Here is a 16594-nt window from a genome sequence, read left to right on the forward strand (position 1 = left end):
GAGGCAGGATTCGAACCTGGGACCGTAGCGGTCGCGCGGTTCCACACTGAAGCGCCTAGAACCGCTCAGCCACAACGGCCGGCTGCGGCCCCTGACGGACGCGCAGCTTCGTGGGTCCCTGGTTACGACCGTGCCTCGTTAACAAACTACTGTGATGGGTATTCAACAATATTTGTACGTGACGTACGATCGTTTTCTCCGCAGCTCGTGGTTTCGCGGTAGCGTTCTCGCTTCTCGAGCACGGGTTCCCGGGTTCGATTCCCGGCGGGGTCAGGGATTTTCATCTGCCTCGAGATGACCGGGTGTTGTTGTGTCGTGTTCACCATCATCCACATTACGATTAGCGTTTACAGTTACCTCCCACACTCATGTCCGCTGTTGTTATCTCTTTTGGATATTGCACAGTGACCTGTTCTTACTCGTGTGATTTACAACCTCTACGTTCACAGTTTGTAATTAAGTACGAAAAACACCCAGACACAAACAACAACAGGCCTTCGCTTGCGGCTGTACTCCGTTCATCGTAAGAATAAACCTGATGTAAACAAACACAAACGCGATGAGTGGTCAGCAGCCGCAGCTCCGGAATATTGGTGTTGTTCCGCTCTTGGAAGAAGGTCCAACTTAACGTTTTAAATATTTTATTACTTTGTCACTACAAATGAAACCTTAAGGCATTTTGGTGTATTAACAGCCATCAACGTTTTTCCTAATCACACTTTAGCCACGTAATTTTTATTTCAAATATAGTGTACAGTCACAGTCTCAGTAAGCGCTACTTGTGCTCTGACTGCCTCACTGTACATACGTACCACGAAAATGGATTACACTGCTTCCCGCTTCGTAGTGAAACAAGCGTGCGGAACACAGTTCATGGCTAGAAACTAATTATTCTTAATGTTTGTCACAAAATTACAAAGAAAAATAAGCTTTAACGTTTATTGAGAGACAAGATGTTATAAATGTAAGGGTTCCAGGTGTAGCTGTAATCTTGGCGTAATCGGTAGCGTCGGTGTTTGATTAAGCGGGGAGTTAGAGGGATGTGGTTAGAAACCCGTTGAAATCACCAATTTTTTTGTTCCGTTTCAATACCTACAGCATTTAAATACGAAATTTATCAATATGTTTAATTAACTCATACGTAATCATCATTTTTTCAAGAAAAATGCACGTCTTCTGGTTTCTAATTACATACCACACGCAGAATACTGGTTTTCATTGCAAATACACATTCTTAATTATTTCATTTCATTTCATTTATTGATCATCCATTTTATCATTTACAATGATAGTTCTCATATGTTAACACTAAAACAACTATCGATATATTGTAAAAGATTGTTACAGAATTTAAAGTTAAGAAAACATTACACAAATTTTTTAGAGAAAAATGAAAAATCAAATACTCTTTGTTTGAATACGCCCACTGTTTTGTAGAACAGATGTGGTCTCACACGAGCCAGAGTGATAAGCGTCCTAGAAACACAAAAAACAATTTTCACGGCGTCGAGAACGCTGTACAAATGCTGCAGTTTTACAGCTGTCACCGTACAGCTATCTGAAACCAGTAGAATAGATCTACAGCCATGATAAGGGATTTGTGGCGAGAAATAACAAGACCTTTAAGCTGCCGCAGTTACTGGATCTAATGCACGAAGCTTTATGACATGCCACTGCTGAACGATGGCGAAATGCAGAACATCACGTCATAAAGGAGGAGGAGGAGGAGGAGGAGGAGGAGGAGGAGGAGGAATAAACCTGGACTTTTTTGTGGCTTGGGGTTCTCTTGTTGATCACCTCGGTATCAGCGTAGCAGTACTGAAATGCACTGCTTTCCTCGGAGTGCTATATGGAAGAAGTTCGGAGATTATCTTCAGTGGTTTCCATGTTTAACTGCATGATGAAATCCCAGCAGTGCGCTTTTACGCTGCCTATAGCTGATGCAGAAAAATTACCCTCTTTAAAGTCACGAATTTTTATCTATCTTGTTTTTAGTTACAATACCATGTTACCTGAGACCGAGAGCACGTTTTCCTTCAGACCACCTACGGAGAGTATCGCCTGAGTTTTACTATTATTTCCTTCTGTTCAAAAATTATTGTTCTATGTTCGTCTCTGTTTTGCGACTTTACTACAATTGTTCACATCACTGCAGGTTAGTTGGACCAGGTGGCTGGCCAGTGCTTTCCAAGTTAAATACGCCGGTAAAGCTGTTGCCCCGTATTAACGCTGAGTCGATGTGCACGTAACGCACAGCATAAAACGTATCCTCATTGTCGTACTTGACTGTACTCGAGAAAGATTGGCTTCTGCTCCCCCTGGAACCAAATCCAGTGCTCCAGCAAACGCGGAAGAATACACAGTGTAATGTTTACATGAGGTTTATTCTTATGATGAACGGAGTATACTACGTTCGACGGTGTCCGACCAATCCCGTTTCAGATGGCTCTGAGCACTATGGGACTTATCTGAGGTCATCAGTCCCCTAGAACTTAGAACTACTTAAACCTAACTAAGCTAAGGACATCACACACATCCATGCCCGAGGCAGCATTCGAACCTGCGACCGTAGCAGCAGGGCGGTTCCAGACTGAAACGCCTAGAACCGCTCGGCCACCGCGGCCGGCCAATCCCGTTTCACTGGGATACGTCCGACAGCCGGCTGTGTGCTGCAGCATGCGGCCCACTCGATCGTGTGCAGTGGACATTTGCCAGTCGCCCTACATGGCTTGGAATCAGTCGGTCGCGTGAGGCAGTCCAACCAGACGGTTCCAGTGGATGCCCAGCCTTACTCCCATTGTGATCCCCTGACAGCTGATAGTTACCGCGAGATAAAAGCAACGAATTACTTCACACGAACGTCGTGAGCCTATTGGAACTAGGGCTGTTGAAAAAATATCGATATACGGAAATTTTTACAGAAAATATCGGTATACATCGGCATCATTTCCTCCCCCTATATGTTGTTGTTGTTGTTGTTGTTGTTGTCTTCAGTCCTGAGACTGGTTTGATGCAGCTCTCCATGCTACTCTATCCTGTGCAAGGTTCTTCATCTCCCAGTACCTACTGCAACCTACATCCTTCTGAATCTGTTTAGTGTATTCATCTCTTGGTCTCCCTCTACGATTTTTACCCTCCACGCTGCCCTCCAGTACTAAATTGGTGATGCCTTGATGCCTCAGAACGTGTCCTACCAACCGATCCCTTCTTCTAGTCAAGTTGCGCCACAAGCTCCTCTTCTCCCCAATTCTATTCAATACCTCCTCATTAGTTATGTGATCTACCCATCTAATCTTCAGCATTCTTCTGTAGCACCACATTTCGAAAGCTTCTATTCTCTTTTTGTCTCAACTATTTATCACCCATGTTTCACTTCCATACATGGCTACACTCCGTACAAATACTTTCAGAAACGACTTCCGGACACTTAAATCTATACTCGATGTTAACAAATTTCTCTTCTTCAGAAACGCTTTCCTTGCCATTGCCATTCTGCATTTTATATCCTCTGTACTTCGACCATCATCAGTTATTTTGCTCCGCAAATAGCAAAACTCCTTCACTACTTTAAGTGTCTCATTTCCTAATCTAATTCCCTCAGCATCACCCGACTTAATTCGACTACATTCCATTATCCTCGTTTTGCTTTCGTTGATGTTCATCTTATACTCTCCTCTCAAGACACTGTCCATTCCGTTCAACTGCTCTTCCAAGTCCTTTGCTGTCTTATCAATATTAAAATGGCAATATCAGGTGGCAGTATTTTTATTTTCTATTATATTTTCTCACAATTTTTGGTAAATATTTTAAGTTGTTCTTTTAAATTGTAGAAGGATATAATTTTACTTTTACTGCGTGAAGGAGTCTTACTACTTTCTAAGCTTTCTTCACGTCCAGTGTTTCTCTTTAACTGTACGAGACACGTATATGCCTCATAAAAGAAGTGCAGTTGCACAGGGTGTGGCGGCGTGATTGGAATAACAAGATTTCCGATGCGAAGAATCAGCACGGCATTTGCGTTAAAAAACAGTTTCTTAACGCAACTAGTGTGCTATTTCTTCATAACAGCATTGTTCATAAAACGGTTGCTGAAAATGGTGAACAAAAATCTAAAGTACAAGATTGGTCGTTGCGGTGGACGGACACGTGCGAGGGGAAGTGCTGACGTATTCTGCACTCGGCGTTACCAACAGAAACTGCAACGTTTAGCTGCGCCACGCTGTTTTGACACTACAAATGCTAGGTCGCTGGGGTTGGCAGAAACGAAAAAACAAGGAAGTGGTCCGGACAAATCCTGTATGTGACGAAACCGAACGTCGGACCAATCGGACACCTGTAATTGTGCCACTTACATGCAGTTACTATCGGTAGAAAAGCGGTTATCGATAAGCGTGAACGTGCTTCCTTATCTTTTCAATTCTTACTCTAAAGAGGAATAGGCAGTCTGCTAGCTTGTTGATGTACAGAATATTTAATAATAAATCAGTACTTAGATATACAGTTCCAAACCCGGCAGTATATTTACAAAGTGGGGCCAATATTTTTACGGGCAGATAGGTCGATATTTTCTCAGTCAATATATTGATTCTACGAGAATCGTTCAATAAGCAATGCCCGACATTTCTTTTCTCAGGATATATTTATAGTTAGGAGCCAGATTTTGGTGACAGTATACATCCACATGTCCATGTCGTATTTTTCTACCTAGTCTGGGGTACGTTCTATGGCCGTACTCCAACGTTGTGGAAGGGCATGTGTTCCCTACTGGTAAAAGCTGTTGTCCTGTAGGCGTAGCCACGTTTTCACTGCTTGAGTGACACTCTCGTCATCTTCAAAAAGGCCTCTCCGTCTGTCTCAAAACGCTCCAGCAATTCAGATGAAACGGCCTTTCTTTAAATCTTGTTGTCCGCTGCTCGTGGTCGTGCGGTAGCGTTCTCGCTCTCCACGCCCGGGTTCCAGGGTTCGATTCCCGGCGGGTCAGGGATTTTCTCTGCCTCGTGATGACTGGGTGTTGTGTGATGTCCTTAGGTTAGTTAGGTTTAAGTAGTTCTAAGTTCTAGGGGACTGATGACCATAGATGTTAAGTCCCATAGTGCTCAGAGCCATCTGAACCATTTTTGAACCTTGTTGTCCGCTGTGAGCATTCGTGGAACACCTCTTTGAATATCCGACAGTCTCGATAATTGCAGACGCACTTCCAAATGCTGACCGACAACTTGTAGAGCCAATTGTCGAGTTGTGATGCGCCGGTCGGCACGAATAATGGCATCTGCACGATTCAGCATGTCTGGAGCGGTGGCTGTGACAGGACGTCCCGATCGTGGCTGATCATGGAGTTCTGTTTCTACATTTCCTGAGGCTGTAACTTTCTTTACCCATCGCCCAGCTGTACTCCTGTGAACTGCAGCATCGCCGTACACTGCACACAAACATTTATGGACGTTCACCACGATTTCTATTTCTGCACACAAGAATTCAATAACATCACGCTGATTGTAACATGAGTCGTATTCAGACGCCATTTTGACGCTGTACTACGGCTCTGCCATCAGCCAGATCGGTTCGAAACTTCACCGGCGCACAGAACAAACACCAAATGTGAAGCACCAACAAGGACGTTTGTCTATGTATATTAATGTCTGTTTAAAAAAAAAAATGTGGGGCATTACTTATTGAAAGACCCTCGTATTTCCCGATATATCGAGAGCCGGTGATGATATTTTTTTAAAGATCGATATAGCGGATTCACGATGTATTTAAAAATATCAACAGACCTAATTCGAAACAGAAGTGTGACTGTCGCTCGACGCGCGGATGATTGAGCCAGCAGCCGAACTGTGTCCATTTGGTGTGTTGTGTGTTTGCGGCGCCGCTTTTTCACGGGCCGGGGTGAGCAGATAGCGCGCGCTGTAAACAGCCGGGTCACCGAGCTGCCCCGGCGGCGCGAGGCAGTCCAGTCTGCTGCAGTAGGAGGAGCACGGCGGCCGAGAAGCGCGTGTTACCAGCAGGCAGCGGCGTATCGCCTCACACCGAGCACAGGTACCGTGCCGCGTGCTCCACAGGTGCACACCTGTTGCTTTGTTTACAGCCAGCCACTGGTCTGCCTCCTCGCGGCGAGCAGAACAAGTGTCGACTGCGAGTTTGCCGCGAGCAGCACTGTGGGTTTTCAAGCTGACGTGTTACCTCTTTGCTCGCCTGTAACATTTAGTGGGTTTGAAACTGTACGAAAAACAATCTCAACAACGCGACTTTCATCTAATCGTGAACCATGAACCAGGTGGCAATATTCGACCTGTGGAAATCTCTAATTCTGTTCGTGTATACTTGACCGAGAAATGTGCTTTTATAGATTCCGCCTCGAGCTGGAGGCAATAAATGTTTTTACTTCATGAAAATAGACACACGCACAGTTCGTGGATTTTTTAGTACCATCAGTGACTCCCCTATATTTTTCTGTCGAATAATAAGCAATGATTAAGATCCAGCGATCAGGCAAATCATAAACTGTAAAGTACTAAACGTACCTAATTTTATACACGAAGTTCTCGTGTACGCCTTGCAATCACTTCCTGGACTATTTTTTTTTTTTTTTTAAATTCTAAATTTTTCATCCGTTTTATGAAAATATTAATAAACACAGTATCTTAAGCATTACTCCGCTTTATTTCTAGTATATTTATGTAAATATCTTTGAGTAAACAACTAGCTGTCAGATTTGAATCTCCACGACTGTCAAAATAATTAAAAAAAAACGTATTACAGTACACGTGCAACATGAAATTATCCAACAGCTTTAAAACGTTACTGAAAAAATACAGCAACCAACAACTACAGAAGCAATAATAATTTATTCAAAGCTAACATAGATCCATCTACAAAGACGGAACGTGAGTACAACATCCAATGTAAAAAAGCTTTCTAAATTAGGTATTATGTAAAATGTAAATAAATGTGATTGTTTACAAATGTACTGATGAATGCAATGAAGCCGAAATTAGTTTTCTTACTGAACTAAAATATCAGGAAGCATACAGTGTATCAGTTCTCTGCATAGTTTTCTGTCATGTGCTAACGTTACATTAAACAAAAGACAAAAAATAGAGTTTACTGTTTTATTTGTTTCGTAAACAGAAAAAGGTCTTCTCTTCCTACACTATGTTTTACTCTCCCGTACTCACTTTGAGCCATCTTCAGTGGGATCTATAATGATGCAGTTATGATGATGATGATGATGTTTGGTTTGTGGGGCGCTCAATGCACGGTCATCAGCGCCCGTACAAAGTCCCAATTTTTTCACAGTCCAATCTAGCCACTGTCACGAATGATGATGAAATGATGAGAACAACACAAACATCCAGTCCCCGGGAAGATAAAATCCCCAACCCGGCCAGGAATCGAACCCGGGACCCCGTGATCCAGAGACAACAACGCTAGTCACTAGACCACGAACTGCGGACCTGATGATACAGTTATGATACACTTTTGTTTCGATATGTATTATTAATGTGGAAAAAGTCGAAACGCGTATGGGAGAATAAAACACACTGCAGCAACACAAGGCGTTTTTTATTTACAAAACATATATTTCTGTGTTTGCTGCGGAGGATGGCCACGCAAACAAACACGTTTACTGATTTTACCTAACCTAGGCATATCCGAAACAGGATGTAACAGAAGAGAAAAAGGAAACTGTGTTTCGTTGTGTAAACCCAATTTAAAATTCTGCCTCATGTTTATTGGTTTCTATATATACCCAGTAATGTCATCGTTCTGTTTTTCTTAGCTGTATATAAAACGTCTCGGTCTGCATCGTATGTGTGGTTTCCTGGTCAGAGATGAGCCGCAAATGTCGGCTACGTCTTTCGTTATCTTTGGCTTCTCTCGTATTCCGATAACCTGCCTGCCACAGCTCTCTCTCTGCCTGGCTGACCAGCGTGTACTTTTCCACAGTGCCTGCAGGCAGTTTTGTACACGCCGCTCTGTACCAAAGGTTTCATTGGGTCTTCGCTGTTGAATAATAAATTAGCTACGTTGTTATTGTTATAAAACACCGATCTGTTGTTGCGAGACTAACTTTCTTGCGAGCCTATCTTAAATGCGGCAGAAATATGGAATAGTGCACCAGTTTCTTGTACCTGTTGACTGGCTGCTGTTTACCACCGAACAACAGTAGCGCATTTTCACGCTTTTCCTTTTCCGTAGAATATCCCCAATCAGGTCAGAACCATAAAGCCGTTACTCTAAGTGGTACGTCTGATAGGCTGTGATTCCATTTAAAAAAGTTTTCGGACAACAGGAAAGCACTCATCTCACTTACATTGAGATGTATGCACTGTTAAGAAAAGCGTAAAGATCACACTACAGAAAATACAGTACGCCTGTTTAGTTTTAAATGGAAAAACAGTATTTCCTTTTTTCTGTCTGTTAATTTAAGTTTCAGTTACGTAAATGCTATATTAAAACAGTTAATTCAAGATTATTTTCCATCATTTATGGAATATAATGAATTTCACATCAAAAAGGAAACATTATTCCAATTTATTGTTAAGTTTATCAATAAGTGCCTAACGTAAACAAGTAATACTTTCCTTTGTAACGAGTCTGCGCCTTTGCATTTTGTATAGGGTATCCCTTCCAATAACCGTCACGCCCATTTTCTCTGGTGTTTTGGCAGAGATTTGCAATTTCGTTTTTGCAATGTGTAAATCTCGTCCAGTATCGGCGGAAAGCATAGGTATGTTTCCCGCACACAAACAAAGCGGAATATTACGTCCTCATCCGAGAAGCATATAGCTCTACCATCTAAGTCTAGTGCGGTATTTCGATTATCGATATGCTTTAAGAGGGAACGACAGGGTGGGACGAAAATATTGTTCAAATTCATGATTTTTTTCTCCGTACTGGATAGGTAGACAAAAGGGGTTTGTTGCAATGAATAAAGGATAGAAATTTTTATTGGTATTTTTTGCTGAAAAATATTAATATCTTCACTGTGTGATTGGAATTATTCAGAGGAACCTCTGAAAGGAGGTAGATCGAGGATTGTCGCTGTAACTCGGGTTGTGGTTATCTGAAACATGAAAATAACACGTCACCCTGACCCTTACAGATGTAATTTTAGTTCAGCGAAGGAATTTGCAAAAAAAGGCTTTTCTGCCAAATTATAAATATTTGAAAAAATGGCCATTTTTGGACCCCTCCTCTTTGGCCCAGAAAAATACTAAATATCAACGTAAAAAAATCGGCTACGTAGAGCTGAAAAGAATTTAATTTGCTTCAAGGGAGACCAAAAATCGTTAAGATTGGATGAAAATTGTACCGTGGGCGACGACAACCATGCCGAAAACATTGTTTTGAGATAAACAAGTTTAAAGTTTCACGTAAAATTGAGGACAAAGCTTGATCTCTTACGGCTATCAACAATACCTGCTCCATCATAACTATCACCCCAGCTAGGGCCGCTTTCTGCTACGTTGACCCCATAACCCTCATTTTCGTCCTCATAGCGCTTTTCGTCGCTGAGCGCATCGCCGCTGGGGTCTCTGTTTTCACAGAATCGACGCATATAACATATTTGGAACTTATGTCCCAATGAGACTATTGAAACTTTCGTTCACATTTTGAGTAAAACCGACCAAACAATGCTCCAGCAAATTAGGTTTCATCTACATCTACATGATTCCTCTGCTATTCACAATAAATTGCCTGGCAGAAGGTTCAATGAACCACCATCAAGCTGTCAATCTACCGTTCCACTCTCGAACGGCGCGCGGGGAAAACGAGCACTTAAGTTATTCTGTGCGAGCCCTGATTTCTCTTATTTTACCGTGATGATCATTTCTCCCTATGTAGGTGGGTGCCAACACAATGTTTCCGCAATCGGAGGAGAAAACTGGTGATTGAAATTTCATGAGAAGATCTCGTCGCAACGAAAAACGGCTTTGTTTTAATATTGCCACTCCAGTTCACGCGATAATACAAGACGAGCTGCCCTTCTTTGTAATTTTTCGATGTTATCCGTCAGTCCCACCTGATGCGCATCCCACACCGCACAGCAATACTCCAGAATAGGGCGGACAAGCGTGGTGTAAGCAGTCTCTTCAGTAGACCTGTTGCACCTAAGTGTTCTCCCAATGAATCTCAGACGTTGGTTTGCTCTACCCACAATATTATCTACGTGATCGCTCCAATTTAGTTTTTTTGTAATTGTAATCCCTAATTTTTTTAGTTGAATTAACAGCCTTCAGATTTTTGTGCCTTATCGCATAATCGAAATTTACCTGATTTCTTTTAGTATTTGAACTTCACACTTTTCCTTATTCAGGGTCAGTTGCCACTTTTCGCACCATACAGATATCTTATGTAAATCATTTTGCAAGTCGTTTTGGTCATCTGACGACTTTTCAAGACGGTAGATGTCAGCATCATCTGCAGACAATTTAAGACGGCTACTCAGATTGTCTGCTATGTCGTTAATATAAATCAGGAACAATAGAGGGCGTGTAACATTTCCTTGGGGTACGCCGGAGATTACTTCTGTTTTACTCGTCGACTTTCCGTCTATTAATACGAACTGTGACCTTTCTGACAGGAAATCACGAATCCAGTGGCACAACTGAGGCGATACTCCGTAGGCACGCAATTTTGTTAGAAGCCGCTTGTGAGGAACGGTGTCGAAAGCCTTCTGGAAATCTAAAAATATGGAATCAATTTGGCATTCCCTGTCGGTAGCACTTATTACTTCATGAGTGTAAAGAGCTAGTTGTGTTTCACAAGAACGATATTTTCAGAAACCGTGCTATGTCAATAAATCGTTTTCTCCGGGGTACTTCTTAATGTTCGAATACAGTATATGTTCCAAAACCCTACTGCAAATCGACGTTAGTGATATAGGCCTGTTATTCAGGAGATGACTCCTACTTCCCTGTTTGGGTATTGGTGTGAATTGAGCAGTTCTCCAGTCTTCAGGTACGGATCTTTCTGTGATCTAGTGGTTGTATATAATTGCTAAATATGGAGCTATTTTATCAGAATACTCTGAGAGGAACCTGACTGGTATATAATCCGGACCGGAGGCCATGCCTTTATTAAGTGATTGTAGCTGCTTCGTTACTCAAATGGTTCAAATGGCTCTGAGCACTATGCGACTTAACGTCTGAGATCATCAGCCGCCTAGAACTTAGAACTAATTAAACCTAACTAACCTAAGGACATCACACACATCCATGCCCGAGGCAAGATTCGAACCTGCGACCGCAGCGGTCGCTCGGCTCCAGACTGTAGCGCCTAGAACCGCACGGCCACTCCGGCCGGCTACTTCGTTACTCCGAGGATATCTGCTTCTATGTTTCTCATCTTGGCAGATGTTCTTGATTGGAATTCAGGAATATTTACTTCGTCGTCTTTGGTGAAGGATTTTCGGAAAACCGTGTTTAATAACTCTGCTTTAGTGGCACTACCGAGCGAGGTGGCGCAGTGGTTAGACACTGGACTCGCATTCGGAAGGACGACGGTTCAATCCCGCGTCCGGCCATTCTGATTTAGGTTTTCCGTGATTTCCCTAAATCACTCCAGGCAAATGCCGGGATGGTTCCTCTGAAAGGGCACGGCCGACTTCCTTCCCCATCCTTCCCTAATCCGATGAGACCGATGACCACGCTGTCTGGTCTCCTTCCCCAAACCAACCAACCAACCAACCTTAGTGGCACTGTCATCAGTGACTTCACCGGTGTTATCGCGCAGTGAAGGTATCGATTGCGTCTTGCCATTGGTGTGCTTTATGTATGACCAGAATCTCTTTGGGTTTTCTGCATCTCGCATTGAAGTACACGCCATATTACTCAGATTGATATAAATAGAGGCGATGACAATGTATTTACATTCGAATTCCGTAACTTAAAAAAAGATTCGATTTTTCTCGACCGTCACCCTGTCATACCCCCACAACAGGGACAGTAGAACACGGAGAGCAACCGGTGGTGCAACAGCTGCAGCGCCGCCCTGGCCCGGGCTGCCTGCTACCGCCGTGCAGCACCGCTGCTCAGTCGCTGCTGTACTACTGGTTATTCCTCGTGTGTAACTGTTCCTGTTAATGCATACCGATAATCCAAATATCGCGCTAGACTAATCTGGGACCGCTCTGTCGAATGGACACAAACAATCGATATAATTATAAGCTTTCCGTTGACACTGTGCCTCATACGAAATATGTGATGAGTAGTAGTTATTTAGGCTGGTTCCAATTACACATCAGAAAAACGAAATTGCAAAAATCTGCCAAAACGCCACCTATCGACTCTTCAGAGATAAACACGGTGTACCTTATGTGTCCATGCCAGTAACATGTGTGTAAGTCCAAAGCCATTGTCCAGTTGTGGGACAATCAGCTGTCCCCTCACGATGCCCTAGAAAGCCGAAACCCAATTCGTGATCAAATAAATAACGATTTTGCTGAACAACAGGAAAGTGTTTCGTTTCTATATTCTAATCGTGTTCTGTCAACCACTTACAGAAATTGTGATTAATGTTCTTAAATAGTATGTACAATGGATGCTCTCAGAAGGACGCACCCCAACATTCATTCAGCCATTTGTATGGGGTAGTTTTCAGTATCCTGTGTGTTGAAATCCTTATCTCAAAGCAGCAGCTACAATTCCTTCCGATAGCCCAGAAACCGGCTTGAATCTAACCAAATGAGGAAACTGAAGTTGACAATCCCAGAGGGCAAAATGCTACGCACAAGGACTGAAGAAACTTGCATCGATATTGTGTATGGTTAGATCGACGTGGTGGTTACAAAAAAGGTAACACTATTTTTAAATTTGAAACCATTAAGAATTTTGTTACTCTTGGCATCATTTTTATTTTACGTCTGATAGGCCTTTAATTTTGAACGGTGTCACAAGTTACGAGGAGCTGGTAATATCCTTTGGGAGAGTGAGGTGGTTTCTGGACGTTTACAGGAATTTGTTGTGTAGGCGCTAATACTACGCGCTACTGGTGTTGGAGTCAGCTGACGCAGCCGTCAACTTCAGTGACCTGACTAAACCCTGACCCCGCTACCGTAAATGGATCCAGTGCGCTGTTATGTTAGCACCTGGTTAGGTTTGGTCCATTTTCGATCTCACGACAGTAGTGTGACGTAGCTGTACCACACTACTGGCCATTAAAATTGCTGCACCAAGAAGAAATGCAGATGATAAACGGGTATTCATTGGACAAATATATTATACTAGAACTGACACGTGATTACATTTTCACGCATTCAGTACCCAGAACAACCACCTCTGGCCGTAATAACGGCCTTGATACGCCTGGGCATTGAGTCAAACAGAGCTGCCCATGCAGCTTCAACACGGTACCACAGTTCATCAAGAATTGTGAGTGACTTATTGTGACGAGCCAGTTGCTCGGCCACCATTGACCAGACGGTTTCAATTGGTGAGAGATCTGGAGAATGTGCTGGTCAGGGCAGCAGTCGAACATTTTCTGTATCCAGAAAGGCCCGTACAGGACCTGCAACATGCGGTCGTGCATTATCCTGCTGAAATGTAGGATTTCGCAGAGATTGAATGAAGGGAAGAGCCACGGGTCGTAACACATCTCAAATGTAACGTCCACTGTTCAAAGTGTCGTGAATGCGAACAAGAGGTGACCGAGACGTGTAACCAATGGCATCACATACCATCACGCAGGTTGATACGCCAGTATGGCGATGACGAATACACGTTTCCGATGTGCGTTCACCGCGATGTCGCCAAACACGGATGCGACCATCAGGATGCTGTAAACAGAACCTGAATTCATCAGAAATGACGTTTTGCCATTCGTGCACCCAGGTTCGTCGTTGAGTACACCATCGCAGGCGCTCCTGCCTGTGATGCACCGTCAAGGGTAACCGTAGCCATGGTCTCCGAGCTGATAGTCCATGCTGCTGCAAACGTCGTCGAATAGTTCGTGTAGATGGTTGTTCTTTTGGTGTCACCGCCAGACACCGCACTTGCTAGGTGGTAGCTTTTAAATCGGCCGCGGTCCATTAGTATACGACGGACCCGCGTGTCGCCACTATCAGTGAATCCAGACCGAGCGCCGCCACACGGCAGGTCTATAGAGAGACTTACTAGCGCTCGCCCCAGTTGTACAGCCGACTTTGCTAGGAAAGGTTCACTGAGAATTACGCTCTCATTTGCCGAGACGATAGTTAGCATAGCCTTCAGCTAAGTCAATTGCTGCGACCTAGCAAGGCGCCATTTATCCTTTGCTATGTATCTAATGAAGCATGTACAGTAACAAAACTAATGTTCACCAATTGTGGATTAAAGTTAAGTATTCCAGGAGCTACGTACTTTTCTTTATAGCATTCATTACGTATCCTATTTCAGACCTCACGCCAGCCTGCGTAAGTTTAAGCGCGTGCCTTTCGGTGACACGTCACTGTGGACTGGCTGTCTTGTCAGTCCACAACAGTTCTCTTGCAAACGTCCCCATCCGCCATACGGATAAGATGCCTGTCATCTCGACTGATAGTGATACGAGGCCGTTGGGATCCAGCACGGCGTTCCGTATTACCCTCCTGAACCTACCGATTCCATATGCTGCTAACAGTCACTGGATCTCGACCAACGCGAGCAGCAATGTCGCGATACGATAAACCGCAATCGCCATAGGCTACAATCCGACGGAAACGTGATGGTACGCATTTCTCCTCCTTACACGAGGCATCACAACGACGTTTCACCAGGCAACGCCCGTCAACTGCTGTTTGTGTATGAGAAATAGATTGGAAACATTCCTCGTGTCAGCACGTTGTAGGTGTCGCCACCGGCGCCAACCTTGTGCGAATGCTCTGAAAAGCTAATCATTTGCATATCACAGCATCTTCTTCCTGTCGGTTAAATTTCGCGTCTGCAGCACGTCATCTTCGTGGTGTAGCAATTTTAATGGCCAGTAGTGTATACAGGCAGACTCAACATTTATTATTTCTTATTGTCTGTCAAACTGAATGCCGAAGACCAGTCTTTGCATTTAAGTTACAGTGGTCCATAGAAATTACTACAAACAGAAGCGAACCGATTGCACTGAAGGTGCTTTCCATTTCTGCTCCATTGTTTTGAGCAAATCGAGACTTAGGTCAATGCCGAAAGGATACAGTATTTTACACAAGAGGCAGAAACACTGGCGTCCAAAATTAAAGCAGCAAACCGCCATTTTCCCGACCACTCCCTAATTCACAGTATAATCACATAAAGTGTCAACAGATGTCCGTACGATTGTGTTCTGCACGGAGATGGCATTCTGCTCAACGGACAATCACGCCAATGATGACGTCATGGCACATATCAAACGAGGTAGTGTTTGCCGGATAGACCCACATCCACGATCGTTGTGTCTACAGTCACAGACGGCGCACTGTGACACAGGGAAGACGCCTACCAGTCTCTCTGCGGTGGGGGGCCATAGGAAGAATCGAAGCAGGACATTGGCAAATTGATGTGGCCCGATGCCTCAATGTGAATCGTTCTGTTGTTTCTCGAATGTGGGAACAATTTGTAGAGACCGAAACTGTTTAATGGAGATGAGGTCAGGACCGGCCACGGGTGACATCAGAAATGACTGTTATTTGGCTGTAAGAGTGCAATGGTACCACCTTAGCACTGCGCTGCAACTGGCATCTTGCCTTCAAGCACCCATTGTATGTGTTGTGCAGAGGCAACGGCGTACAGAAGGCTTGGACAGAGTGGCCTTCATTGTCGGAAACCTGCTGTGTGTGTACCTCTGACCCATCCTCACGGAAGGGAACATCTAGAGTGGAGTCATCATCATGTCATCTGGACGCTCGAACAGTGGGCCAATATTCTTCTCACAGATTAGTCCAGATTTGATCTGGAGAGTGATTCTCGGCGAATTCGCATCTGGAGGGAACGCGGAATACGATTTTGGGAATCAGACATTGTCGAAATAGACCGATATCGAGGAGGATTCCTAAGGGTGTGGGCAAGGATTGTGTTCACCACTCTAACACCTCTTCATAAAATTATACCGGTGAATGGGTAAGTGCTATTTTGTCAAAAAATGACACATTGAGCCTGTGGCTGTGTACAAAATATAAGTTGACTCTTACACAGAAGATTACAGCAACCAACCACTTTTTATAATGCTATTTATTTACTTAAATAGCGCCGTTACCGGTTTCGAAACGACATGTTCATCCTCAGACGGCTAGTTCACGTTTTACATTACGTTTGATGTTTTGTTTCCCCGTCTGACGAAACTTCCTTGGGGTGGTGATGCCCTACAACCAAAACAAGATGTGAGACAGCGTCTTTTTGATCGTAATTGTGCCTCACGGCCATTTTAAGTGTTGTAAACAAATTATTATTATTAAATGGAAGATGTTTCGTTTACTTACAATGAAGAATCCGTGCCATTACGTTCCAGTGCAGGTTGTTTATCATCTTGCAACATCGAAAACAGTATAATGCGCTTTTTTGTGTGTAGATATGCACATAATGCAACGCACCCGTCACACACGTAGAAGTTTCGTCACGTGGAGGTATGAATACAAAGATGGCGATATTACAACCATAACAATTCC

General features: G+C 43.6%; 1 protein-coding gene across 7 annotated transcripts in view; it reads left to right on the forward strand.

Annotated features, from left to right (window-relative positions):
• The first annotated feature begins 5963 nt into the window (after positions 1-5963).
• The window catches only part of LOC124613149 (adipokinetic hormone/corazonin-related peptide receptor variant I), a 381190-nt gene continuing 370559 nt past the window's right edge, over positions 5964-16594 (forward strand). For all 7 annotated transcript variants that reach the window (XR_006979611.1, XM_047141769.1, XM_047141771.1 and 4 more), the window contains exon 1: positions 5964-6039. The gene's annotated coding sequence lies outside the window, so the exon portion shown is untranslated. The remainder of the gene's footprint in view (positions 6040-16594) is intronic.

The sequence above is a fragment of the Schistocerca americana genome, chromosome 4 (assembly GCF_021461395.2).
Source record: "Schistocerca americana isolate TAMUIC-IGC-003095 chromosome 4, iqSchAmer2.1, whole genome shotgun sequence".
NCBI classification, from domain to species: domain Eukaryota; kingdom Metazoa; phylum Arthropoda; class Insecta; order Orthoptera; family Acrididae; genus Schistocerca; species Schistocerca americana.